The sequence below is a fragment of the Salvelinus alpinus genome, chromosome 12, assembly GCF_045679555.1.
Source record: "Salvelinus alpinus chromosome 12, SLU_Salpinus.1, whole genome shotgun sequence".
In the NCBI taxonomy this organism is placed as follows: Eukaryota; Metazoa; Chordata; class Actinopteri; order Salmoniformes; family Salmonidae; genus Salvelinus; species Salvelinus alpinus.
In genome coordinates this window covers 36,539,459-36,553,821 of record NC_092097.1, presented here as the reverse complement: position 1 = coordinate 36,553,821, position 14,363 = coordinate 36,539,459, and the positions used below count along the sequence as shown (strand labels likewise).

General features: G+C 41.1%; 1 pseudogene; it reads left to right on the top strand.

Annotated features, from left to right (window-relative positions):
* The window catches only part of LOC139535292 (solute carrier family 2, facilitated glucose transporter member 11-like), a 33,316-nt pseudogene extending 29,241 nt beyond the window's left edge, over window positions 1-4,075 (top strand).
* Window positions 4,076-14,363: the final 10,288 nt, after the last annotated feature.

Below are 14,363 nucleotides of genomic sequence, written 5' to 3'. Positions count from 1 at the left end.
AGGAAACAATACTGTGCAGCCGTATTCATTGACCTGGCCAAGGCTTTTGACTCTGTCAATCACCACATCCTCATCGGCAGACTCGACAGCCTTGGTTTCTCTAATGATTGCCTCGCCTGGTTCACCAACTACTTCTCTGATCGAGTTCAGTGTGTCAAATCGGAGGGTCTGTTGTCCGGGCCTCTGGCAGTCTCCATGGGGGTGCCACAGGGTTCAATTCTTGGACCGACTCTCTTCTCTGTATACATCAATGATGTCGCTCTTGCTGCTGGTGATTCTCTGATCCACCTCTACGCAGACGACACTATTCTGTATACTTCTGGCCCTTCTTTTGACACTGTGTTAACAACCCTCCAGGCGAGCTTCAATGCCATACAACTCTCCTTCCGTGGCCTCCAATTGCTCTTAAATACAAGTAAAACTAAATGCATGCTCTTCAACTGATCGCTGCCTGCACCTGCCCGCCTGTCCAACATCACTACTCTGGACGGCTCTGACCTAGAATATGTGGACAACTACAAATACCTAGGTGTCTGGTTAGACTGTAAACTCTCCTTCCAGACTCACATCAAACATCTCCAATCCAAAGTTAAATCTAGAATTGGCTTCCTATTCCGCAACAAAGCATCCTTCACTCATGCTGCCAAACATACCCTTGTAAAACTGACCATCCTACCAATCCTCGACTTCAGTGATGTCATTTACAAAATAGCCTCCAAAACCCTACTCAATAAATTGGATGCAGTCTATCACAGTGCCATCCGTTTTGTCACCAAAGCCCCATATACTACCCACCACTGCGACCTGTACACTCTCGTTGGCTGGCCCTCGCTTCATACTCGTCGCCAAACCCACTGGTTCCAGGTCATCTACAAGACCCTGCTAGGTAAAGTCCCCCCTTATCTCAGCTCGCTGGTCACCATAGCAACACCTACCTGTAGCACGCGCTCCAGCAGGTTTATCTCTCTGGTCACCCCCAAAACCAATTCTTCCTTTGGCCGCCTCTCCTTCCAGTTCTCTGCTGCCAATGACTGGAACGAACTACAAAAATCTCTGAAACTGGAAACACTTATCTCCCTCACTAGCTTTAAGCACCAGCTGTCAGAGCAGCTCATAGATTACTGCACCTGTACATAGCCCATCTATAATTTAGCCCAAACAACTACCTCTTTACCTACTGTATTTATTTATTTATTTTGCTCCTTTGCACCCCATTATTTCTGTCTCTACTTTGCGCTTTCTTCCACTGCAAACCAACCATTCCAGTGTTTTTAGTTTTATTTTACTTGCTGTGTTGTATTTACTTCGCCACCATGGCCTTTTTATATTTTTATTTATTTATACATATATTTGTTTGCCTTCACCTCCCTTATCTCACCTCACTTGCTCACATTGTATATAGACTTATTTTTTTTTTCACTGTATCATTGACTATATGTTTGTTTTACTCCATGTGTAACTATGTGTTGTTGTATGTGTCGAACTGCTTTGCTTTATCTTGGCCAGGTCGCAATTGTAAATGAGAACGTGTTCTCAATTTGCCTACCTGGTTAAATAAAGGTTAAATAAAATAAATAAATAAAATCTTGCCATCTTTATGTAATGCATGTATCACTAGCCACTTTAAACTATGCCACTTTATGTTTATATACCCTACATTACTCATCTCATATGTATATACTGTACTCTATACCATCTACTGCATCTTGCCTATGCCGTTCTGTACCACCACTCATTCATATATCTTTATGTACATATTCTTTATCCCTTTACACTTGTGTGTATAATGTAGTAGTTGTGGAATTGTTAGGTTAGATTACTCGTTGGTTATTACTGCATTGTCGGAACTGGAAGCACAAGCATTTCGCTACACTCGCATTAACATCTGCTAACCATGTGTATGTGATAAATAAAATGTTATTTGATTGGATTGGATTTGATTTGATTTTGCATTGCAGTCATGGTTGGGTTGTTGTGATATGTACTAGGCCGTGGTGTAAAAATACTTTAAAGTACTACTTAAGTCGTTTTTGGGGTCTACTTTACTGTTTATATTTTTGACAACTTTTACTTCACTACATTCCTAAAGAAAATAATGTACTTTTTACTCCATACATTTTCCCTGGCACCCAAAAGTACTTGTTACATTTTGAATGCTTAGCAGGACATAAAAATTGTCAAATTCACGCACTTATCAAGTGAACATCCCTGGTTATGCCTACTGCCCCTGATCTGGCAGACTCACTAAACACATGCTTCGTTTGTAAATTATGTCTGAGTGTTGAAGTGTGCCCCTGGCTATCCGTCAATAAAATAAAAAATGTAATGGTGTAGTTTGCTTAGTAAGGAATTTGAAATGATTTATACTTTTGATACTTAATTATATTTTAAACCAAATACTTTAAAACTTTTACTCGTAGTATTTTACTGGGTGACTTTTACTTGAGTCATTTTATATTAAGGTATCTTTACTTTTACTCAAGTATGACAATTGGGTACTTTTTCCACCACTGGTACTAGGCAGAAAAGTAAATATACCCCTTTTACTGTCTTTTATTCCTCTTCATGTTGTGATAATACATCCCTCTATCCATTAGGAAGGGTGATTCTACTTCATGCTTTGCAGGTGGAGTTGCAACAGGTGGTTGGATAAGTATAGTTAGGTACAGCAACAGGACATGAAACTCTTAAAAAGCCCAGTCTCAAACAATGGTATTATGTGGTGCTCACTTGAATTTCCATTGCTTTTTATATTTAGTCAAAAGCTTTGACCAGTGATTACCTCAACCTTTGGTCTGCAAGAAAGTCAGTAATGTTCTATTGTATTGATTAAGCAATGTAGTACTTTTCCTGACAACTCAGTTTTTCTTCTTATTGTAATCTCTTTTTCAAACTTGATAAATCATATTTTTTTAACTTGATATCTATGTTCTTTGTTTTCTTGTAACAGCACAAGGTGGAGTGGATGCCCTACTTGAGAATGGCCTGTATCTTTACCTAAATACTCAGCTTTGGCATGGGCCCAGGTGAGTCAGTCTCTTCATCCCAATAGCTTTAATGTTAATACTAACCATTAATAATATGAGCCCAGTCAGTTAAAAATACCAGCTTATATTGAAGGGAAGTTACGTTGGCATTCAAGTATTATATCCTAAAGCATACACATTATCTCCAGTTCATGTTGATTCCAAAAGTTAGACTAACACTTTCTAACTTCTGTTTCTTTGGGGATAAATAAAGTACAAATTCATCACATTATTCAATAGCTAGGATATAGGATAATAGGATATTAGCCTCAGTAGGGTGACAGGATTGGTAAGGTCTCTGTGTATCTTTGCCTACAGCTGGAGTGATGGGTCCTCCCTACAGATATCTTCAGCCAGACTTTCCATCCAGCAGCTTACATGATAGCGGGCTCTATGATGTGGATCAACCTCTTCATTATAGGGATGATCTTTCCATTCCTGGTGGTGAGTGAGACAAACTCACACACACACACACACACACACACACACACACACACACACACACACACACACACACACACACACACACACACACACACACACACACACACACACACACACACACACACACACACACACACACAGACAGACACAGAGACAGAGACACACACACACACACACACAGAGACACACACACACACACACACACACACACACACACACACACACACACACACACACACACACACACACACACACACACACACACACACACACACACACACACACACACACACACCATGACTTTCTCTCTGGTATAATCTTCTCATCTGCTAGTGTCTTCCTTCTCCCTCTCTGACACCTTTGTCTCATTCTCTTTCTCTCTTCAGAGTGAGCTGGGTGAGTTCTGCTTTGTCCCGTTCACTACTGTCTGTTTCCTGTCTGCTCTGTACGTGGGCCTGGTTCTGCCTGAGACCAAAGGGAAAAACCTTGTCAGCTATCGCCAGCGAGTTCCACAAGCTCAACTACAGGGGCCAGAACAAGCAGAACTACCTGCCCCTCGGGCTCAGTATCAGCTGGGAGAGGTCTGGCACTCCACTACCCTGTAGGCCTACTTCTCTCTCACCCACGACCTACGACCTCTACACTGGACCATAGCACTATTTAAGGTGTATTAATTCATCTTAATTAAGCAATAGATCCCGTTGAGGTCATTGATTCCGTTGAGGCAACCTGATTTTCCATACTCTTGTGTTTTGGGAAAAGCAGACAGAGGTGTATTTGCTTTAATTCAAAATTAAAGTTAGGGTTGAGTTAAATACGGAAGACACATTTCAGATGTACAACTGACTAGGTGTCCTCCTTTCCCTTTCCTTTCCCTTTCAATCATCATCAATAAACTCATGGAGAGAAAATGTGTTGTGTTGAGCACAGAGATCCTAAAGTTATGTAATTATTTGTTATTGAGTTGCCCCCCCATTGTTGGACATATAAGACTGTAAAAACACCAGAAAATCAGCTCCAAGTGATTTTAATTTAAGAAAGCTGTTCTCAAGAATTCCGACCAAAATAGAGAGACACATTATCGTATATACAAATATAAGCAAGATTTGAAATTATTATCTTTTAGTAAAACATATCTGTTTGGGCTTCATGCGGTCAATTTGCAGTCTACAAATAATTTGTAATTATCTTCCAGTCCCCAACCATCTGCTCCAGAAAGAATTTGTTGATGATCCCTGTCATTAAGTCATGGCAAAATGTTTAGAATTACAGGAAATTAGCTTTAAAAAAGCAGGGGGGGGGCTTGCTCTGACCTTGTGGGGGGCCTCGCGAAACTGCGGTATCCACATGAAGCCTTAATGGTGAATTCTATATAAACTGATCAGGGAAGTTATGATGGGGTTTTTATGACTAATATGTTTATTACGACAAGGATTTACCAAATCCCTATGAGCCTTTTTATTCCGTATCAATCACATATTGTGTTGTGATGAAAATGAAAAAAGTACACTACATGGCCAAAAGTATGTGGACACATCTTCAAATTAGTGGATTCGGCTTTTTAAGCCACATCCGTTGCTGACAGGTGTATAAAATCAGAAGCTTCATGAAATGGGAGCTTCATGAAATGGGTTTCCATGGCCAAGCAGCCGCACGCAAACCTAAGATCGCCCTTTGCAATGCCAAGCGTCGGTTGGAGTGGTGTAAAGCTTGCCGACATTGGACTCTGGAGCAGTGGAAACGTGTTCTCTGGAGTGATGAATCACGCTTCACCATTTGGCAGTCCGATGGACAAATCTGCGTTTGGCAGATGCCATGAGAACGCTACCTGCTCCAATGCATAGTGCCAACTGTAAAGTTTGGTGGATGAGGAATAATGATCTGGGACTGTTTTTCATGGTTCGGTCTAGGCCCCTTAGTTCAAGTGAAGGCAAATCTTAATGCTACAGTATACAATGATATTCTAGACAATTCTGTGCTTCCAAATTTGTTGTAACAGTTTGACAATGCCCCCATGCGCAAAGCAAGGTCCATACACAAATGGTTTGTCTCGATCGGTGTGGAAGAACTTGACTGGCCTGCACAAAGCCCTAACCTCAACCCCATTTGAACACCTTTGGGATGAATTAGAACGCCGACTGCGAGCCAGGTCTAATCATCCAACATCAGTGCCCGACCTCACAAATGTTCTTGTGGCTGAATGGAAGCAAGTCCCCACAGCAATGTTACAATATCTAGTGGAAAGCCAGCCCAGAAGAATGGAGGCTGTTATAGCAGCACAAGGGGGAACCAACTCCATATTAATGCCCATGATTTTGGAATGAGACGTTCAACGAGCAGGTGTCCACATACTTTTGTGTATATTCATATCAAATCACATTTTTGATAACTTTGTTCTGTTCAGGTAAAATGTACAGTTCAACTGCTGCTGCCCCGTGTGTCATAAGGTTATCATAAGGATATGGTGGATTATATTGTAACACCAAGGTGAAAAAATCTATCCAAAGCAACAGTCGTGAAGAGGGCACAAACAAAACCTATTCCCACTCAGGAGACTGAAAAGATTTGGCATGGGTCCTCAGATCCTCAAAAGGTTCTACAGCTGCACCATCGAGAGCATCCTGACTGGTTGCATCACTGCCTGGTATGGCAACTGCTCAGCCTCCGACCGCAAGGCCCTACAGAGGGTAGTGCGAACAGCCCAGTACATCACTGGGCCCAAGCTTCCTACCATCCAGGACCTCTACACCAGGCGGTGTCAGAGGAATGCCATAAAAATTGTCAAAGACTCCAGCCACCCTAGTCATAAACTGTTCTCTCTGCTACCGCACGGCAAGCGGTACCGGAGCGCCAAGTCTAGGTTCAAGAGGCTTCTTAACATCTTTTAACCCCAAGCCATAAGACTCCTGAACATCTAATGAAATGGCTACCGAGACTATTTGCATTGCCCCCCCCCCACCCCCCCCCTCTTTTACACCGCTGCTTCTCTCTGTTGTTATCATCTATTTATAGTCACTTTTATAGCTCTACCTACGTGTGCATATTACCTCAACTAACTGGTGCCCCCGCACATTGACTCTGTACCGGTACCCCCCTGTATATAGTCTCACCTTTGTTATTTTACTGCTGCTCTTTAATTACTTTTCTTTCTTATCCGTATTTCTTTTAACTGCATTGTTGGTTAGGGGCTCGTAAGTAAGTGTTTCACTGTAATGTCTACACCTTTTTGTATTCGGCACATACAACTAATAAAATTTGATTTGTATGTTGAGAGAGTATTCAGCTGTTTTCATAGATAATTTCATATCAAAACTATATTATCAAATTATCAACTTCTTTTGAATAGCATTTAATATTTCAATCTTTGGAATAGATTGTGATTGAATAGATTGTATTTGAAGTATCTTCTCATTGTTGTATTTGAATATCATTCTGTTAACACTTATTTTTCTTCAAACTGCATTGTTGGTTAAGAGCTTGTAAGTAAGCATTTCACTGTAAGGTCTACACCTGTTGTATTCGGCGCATGTGACAAATACATTTTAACTTGATTTTATGTTGGAAAATAAATTATCTTGTAAGTTAATATATGATTTCAGTCTTTCTTTTTTTGCATGATGACCCAGGGTTTCTCCAAACAAAAAAGACTATGCAATGTATTTGTCACGCCTGCTCCCGCTCCCCCTCTCTGGCGTTTGAGGGCACTAAGCTGCCCATCATTACGCACACCTGTCACCATCATTACGCGCATCAGCACTTCATTGGACTCACCTAGACTCCATCTCTTTATTGATTGTCGCCTCTATCTGTCTATTCCTCAGTTTGATCCCCATGTCAGCATTAATGTCGTTATGTTCACTCCCTGTACTTGCTTCTCGTCTCCCAGCATCTGTCCTTACAGTATCTGTGTGAAACGTGTCAAATACATTTAGGAAAATAAGTATAGAACCACAAGAAGAACCAGCAGAGAAGAGTGATAAAGCCTTGTTCACATTGGCAGTTTGAAATCACTCAAATCCAATTTCTTTGCATGCCCAATTCAAATCTGTTCTTTTTCCGGCAGTCTGAACAGCCAAAAAGCACATGGAATCGGATATTTCAAACCAACTTTGTAGGTGGTTTGAAATCGATACAAATCTGTTTCCTGGCCATGAGACTTGTGTCTGAACGGTCTAATCTGATTTATTTGCCCTCAAGTGGTTTTTAGACCTACTTGGCAAATCTTGTTTGCTAGCTACCCTGTTGACAGTTTGACAAGAACATGTTGTCGCTAACTACTTTGTACAAACAAATTAGTGAATGTGCTAGAAAGCTAAACAGCTACCTAGCTAGCTAGTTGACTGCTGTGGCTAGCCAGAAAAAGGACTCCTTTTGAAAGTTGGATCATCTTATCCTTTGAAGCTTTAAGTGTTGAACTTCTTACACTATGATTTTGAACATTCAAAGCAACTGGGAAATGTCCATGGCAGGCATTGTCACTAACTGTTCACATACCCATTGTTACTATGACAACTAGTGTAGCCATGTCAGCAAATAACTGCTGTCTGTTCCAATGAAAAATAATTGGTTTGAACACATACAAATCCGATTTGGGTACTTGTAATTTGCTGTTTGGACAGTCAATATTCCAAAATGAATTTGAAAAACAAAACTGATTTAAGAATTAAGGCCTGCAGTGTGGACAAGGCTTTAGAAATCGACTGACTGATTACACAATTGATGTGAAGGGTACGTTACATCACAACACTAACAGGAAGTTGCGTATCTTTTATGTCAGGAAAATACCCATGCTATCAAAAAAACTATCTAATTTGGAGTAACATAAAAAGACACAGTACAAGCTGAAAACAGCTAAAAGATTTGCGTAGCCATAATAAACAGTTATCAGATGTAATACCTACTGACAGGTTCCTCTCTCTGTTTTACTCTCTCTCTGTCTTTGTCTCTGTCTCTCTCTCTCTTTCCCCGTCTCCCCTCTAACCTCCTTTCCACTATTAGGCTGAATGATCAACCCAGGTGGTGTAAAGAGTAAGTATGTCATAGACCGGGGAGGGTTATCCTGCATTCATAACCAAGTGGGAATATGGTATTTACCACTGTTGGATTTGACATTTTGAACATTGAGATATTAAAGACATGATAGATCAGACGCATAGTATATTATTGAGTGAGATCTGTAGCACATTCAGCACATTCCACAGATTGGCTGTGGAATGTGCTGGGTGGACAGGAGGAGCTCAAAGGATTGCTATAGGGGAGGCAGATGGACATCTGTGGACTAGAAGAAGGAGGGGTTGAGGTCAGGAGGTGAGGTCAGATCCCCTGAAGGGAGTAATAATGGTTTACTACCCTTTTCCTGTGGAACCATAATATGTAAGGATTGGAGAGAAGGAGGAGTGTCTTAACGGGGATATATATATATATATATATACAGTATATCACAAAAGTGAGTACACCCCTCACATTTTTGTAAATATTTGAGTATATATTTTCATGTGACAACACTGAAGAAATGACACTTTGCTACAATGTAAAGTAGTGAGTGTACAGCTTGTATAACAGTGTAAATTTGCTGTCCCCTCAAAATAACTCAACACACAGCCATTAATGTCTAAACCGCTGGCAACAAAAGTGAGTACACCCCTAAGTGAAAATGTCCAAATTGGGCCCAATTAGCCATTTTCCCTCCCCGGTGTCATGTGACTCATTAGTGTTACAAGGTCTCAGGTGTGAATGGGGAGCAGGTGTGTTAACTTTGGTGTCATCGCTCTCACACTCCCTCATACTGACTCGTCACTGTAAGTTCAACATGGCACCTCATGGCAAAGAACTCTCTGAGGATCTGAAAAAAAGAATTGTTGCTCTACATAAAGATGGCCTGGGCTATAAGAAGATTACCAAGACCCTGAAACTGAGCTGCAGCACGGTGGCCAAGACCATACAGCGGTTTAACTGGACAGGTTCCACTCAGAACAGGCCTCGCCATGGTCGACCAAAGAAGTTGAATGCACGTGCTCAGCGTCATATCCAGAGGTTTTCTTTGGGAAATAGACGTATGAGTGCTGCCAGCATTGCTGCAGAGGTTGAAGGGGTGGGGGGTCAGCCTGTCAGTGCTCAGACCATACGCCGTACACTGCATCAAATTGGTCTGCATGGCTGTCGTCCCAGAAGGAAGCCTCTTCTAAAGATGATGCACAAGAAAGCCCGCAAACAGTTTGCTGAAGACAAGCAGACTAAGGACATGGATTACTGGAACCATGTCCTGTGGTCTGATGAGTCCAAGATAAACTTATTTGGTTCAGATGGTGTCAAGCGTGTGTGGCGGCAACCAGGTGAGGAGTACAAAGACAAGTGTGTCTTGCCTACAGTCAAGCATGGTGGTGGGAGTGTCATGGTCTGGGGCTGCATGAGTGCTGCCGGCACTGGGGAGCTACAGTTCATTGAGGGAACCATGAATGCAAACATGTACTGTGACATACTGAAGCAGAGCATGATCCCCTCCCTTCGGAGACTGGGCCGCAGGGCAGTATTCCAACATGATAACGACCCCAAACACACCTCCAAGACGACCACTGCCTTGCTAAAGAAGCTGAGGGTTAAGGTGATGGACTGGCCAAGCATGTCTCCAGACCTAAACCCTATTGAGCATCTGTGGGGCATCCTCAAATGGAAGGTGGAGGAGTGCAAGGTCTCTAACATCCACCAGCTCCGTGATGTCATCATGGAGGAGTGGAAGAGGACTCCAGTGGCAACCTGTGAAGCTCTGGTGAACTCCATGCCCAAGAGGGTTAAGGCAGTGCTGGAAAATGATGGTGGCCACACAAAATATTGACACTTTGGGCCCAATTTGGACATTAATGGCTGTGTGTTGAGTTATTTTGAGGGGACAGCAAATTTACACTGTTATACAAGCTGTACATTCACTACTTTACATTGTAGGAACGTGTCCTTTCTTCAGTGTTGTCACATGAAAAGATATACTCAAATATTTACAAAAATGTGAGGGGTGTACTCACTTTTGTGATATACTGTATGTATATACCTGTAATGGGAGAAATGTTGGGTTGTCTGAATTACAGCTGTACAGAACCTTTGGGAAGAATTAAACTTGATTAAAGCTTCTCTAGTGTCCATGAGTTATTTACTCTGAAAAATAAGAACCTAACACCACATACGACTGGGAACACTTGAATGACCCTCCAACTGGTAATTACTAGTGGGAAACTTGTCTATCATCCCTGAGCTCAGACTTATCCCATGCTGACCTCTGATGTCACCTACTAAGGAAATTACCTCGATAACCGCATTTTCTGTAGGTAAATGCAACAAAACATTCTTTATAAAAAAAAATCTGAAATTACAGTTTTTCTTAATTGCTAAGACACAATGTAACTGGGTTCCACTTGATCTCCATCATAACATACTGAGCACACCAGTACTCTTTTTTGAAAAACTGTAAGTAATTTTTCATTGCTTTCGCACATGCTAAGCACATTTTTGCAAAACAGTAAACACAACTCTCAACAAAAGACGCAAAACTCAGTTGAGTAAATCATGACAAACAAAATGAAAACATTAGTTCACAACTGATACAAATGACTCCCATGAATATGAACCTCTTCTGCATGTGTGCCAAACTTATTTGCTCAATCAATCCTTATTCATGCATAAAAGAGGTCACCTCTGAGTTGCTGTTTCAAATCAAATCAAAGTTTATTTGTCACGTGCGCCAAATACAACAGGTGTAGACCTTACAGTGAAATGCTTACTTACAGGCCCTAACCAACAGTGCGATTTTTAAGTAAAAAATAAGCATTAGGTGAACAATAGAAAAGTAAAGAAATAAATACAACAGTAAAAAGACAGTGAAAAATAACAGTAGCGAGGCTATATACAATAGCGTGGCCATATACAGGCACCGGTTAGTTGGACTAATTGAGGTAGTATGTACTACCGCTTGCCATGCGGTAGTGAAGAGAACATTCTATGACTAGGGTGGCTGGGGTCTTTGACAATTTTTAGGGCCTTCCTCTGACACCGCCTGGTGTAGAGGTCCTGGATGGCAGGCAGCTTAGCCCCAGTGATGTACTGAGCCATGCACACTACCCTCTGTAGTGCCTTACGGCCGGAGGCCGAGCAGTTGCCATACCAGGCAGTGATGCAACCTGTCAGGATGCTATCGATGTTGCAGCTGTAGAACCTTTTGAGGATCTGAGGACCCATGCCAAATCTTTTTAGTTTCCTGAGGGGGAATAGGCTTTGTCGTGCCCTCTTCACAACTGTCTTGGTGTGTTTGGACCATTCTAGTTTGTTGGTGATGTGGACACCAAGAATGGACCAAGTAAAAGGTAGGTAAAAGTTCAAAGGTAGAGAGCAAGGACAAAGGAGCGGTAGAGGGGCCCATAGAGGAAGATACTATAGTTCAGCTCTCAGTTAAAATGGAAAAGGTCAAATAAAGCCTTTTGTTTCTGGATGTTCATGCTCTTGGGTGACGTTCTATCTGCGTTGGTCATCTTTGGTAAAATAATTTTTGGAAAATTAAATATATGTATATGTATATATGTTTATTTGCCTTTTATGGTTCATACTATAACTATAGAATCAACAAATGGCCCAGACATATAAAAGAGGGTTAACCATGTTAGGGTATATTGATAGTTGTAGTTAGTATTTATTGGGCCATTGTGTAACGATTGATTAAAATTACTTTTCATTAGATAAGTTGTATGTTTTGATGGAGGTAGTGTCAGAATCTCCCTAGGAGAGGTGGGTGTGGAGTCAGGTGCAGGAGAATAAGAATATCCAAGAAGGGCGTTTTATTACTGGTCCACCAAACACAACAGGTACAGGACCACAAAAGCAGCCACACGAACACAGGAACGCAGTCTAGTACAAAACAGAGGAAACACTCCTCTGCTAAACTAACGTGCGGAAAAACCGTCCCGTGAAAATAAACCTGCTTAACAGTAAAAAGAAAACGCAACCCAAGCAAACCGACAGTAACACAAACAATCCCGCACAAAACCTAGCGGGTAGGTGAAGATGAAATACCCCACTGATTAACTAAACTAGACACAGGTGAACACAAGACAGACAAAACCAAACGAAAAAGGAAAAGGGATCGGTGGCAGCTAGTAGGCCGGCTACTATGACCACCGATCGCCGCCCGAACAGGGAGAGGAGCCACCTTCGGTGGAAGTCGTGACAGGTAGTTGATTTTTTGTCATGTATTTCATGTTTTGAGAGTCTTAATGCATTTTGCTGAATTAAATGTGTAATTTTGACCAATGTATTTCAGTTTGGGGCTTTGTGTTGTTTTGAAAAAGTTAATTCTGTTTCGACAAACACGCTCAAGCAATCAAGAAAACTGTAATATTATTTTTTAAATTTGTTTAGAAGCATGATAGCTGTACTTTCAGTTTATGGTTGACGCAGTTTGTTGTCCATTAGTCAATTGGCATTTCTCAATGAGTTCAAAGCACGTGAATGGATCCAACTGTTATTTCCGACGTCACAACTGGTCATTTTCACCTTCCCACTTGGTTATGAACGCATCGTAAGTCATTGGGATAAATGACCACCTGCTCTCCGGTTCTAGCCAGCATCCAGAAAATCACTCACAAACATCACTCAGCTCAGCGTAATAAGGCAAAATATGTGTCTACGTTCATGGCGATTCAACATTTTATTTTATTTTATTTTATTAGGATCCTCATTAGGTCCTCATTTGGACTAATCTTCCAAAAGTCCTTTAACATTAAAATACAATTTATAATATGATCACATTTTCACATATAACACTTTTACAAACAGACATAATACACTGACATATTGACCAGATAAATACAGGTAGAGCCTCAGACAGAGAGTTAAGCACTCAACAGCCTGGTAATAAAACTGAACATCACTCACACACTAACTGATCATGAGGCACTTGTGACAATTGCTGATGTTGAAAAAACTTTGTAAATACATTTGATTGATTAATTGATTGAGGAGGCACACATTGAAATGACAATTTATATTGTTATGTGGCAAAGCTTATGGGCAATTCCACGATAACAGAGTGCAATGACTACTCTATGCAGAAGGACTACTTTGAACAATTTCTACTGGCAATTTTACAAAAACGAATTTACTTGAAGAACAATGCAGATGCAAAGTTTGGTAACAGAATGACGATGTGTGCTGTTTGTGCAGTCATTCTGCACTGTTCAAGTAAATGTGTTTTTGTACAATTTTCGATGGAAATAGTTTAAAGCAGTACTAAACTGCACGCAGAAACATCAAAATGGTATCCACGAGTTAATCTGACTCTGGGGAAGTAGATAAAGGGCTTCATCTCCCAAATCCCGAAGTATCCCTTTAAAGTCAATCCCTGTTGAAGACATCCTTGTTTATATTCTAGGTGCAGTACTGGAGGCTTTATCTGTTGATGTTAGTATTGGGAATAGGGGGATCATTTCAATACGGGATGCAAGTTTCAGCGCCCTCCCTGCAGATCTCATCCTGCAGGTCTGGAGACTATCAGCTTACGTCATCAGCAGCTCCATCAACTGATTCAGCCTGTTCCTGATCGGGATGTTCTTCCCCTACAGTCGTGGCCAAAAGTTTTGAGAATGACACAAATATTAATTTCCACAAAGTTTGCTGATTCAGTGTCTTTAAATATTTTTGTCAGATGTTACTATGGAATACTGAAGTATAATTACAATAATTGTATAATTACAAGCATTTCATAAGTGTCAAAGGCTTTTATTGACAATTACATGAAGTTGATGCAAAGAGTCAATATTTGCAGTGTTGACCCTTCTTTTCAAGTCCTCTGCAATCCGCCCTGGCATGCTGTCAATTAACTTCTGGGCCACATCCCGACTGATGGCAGCCCATTCT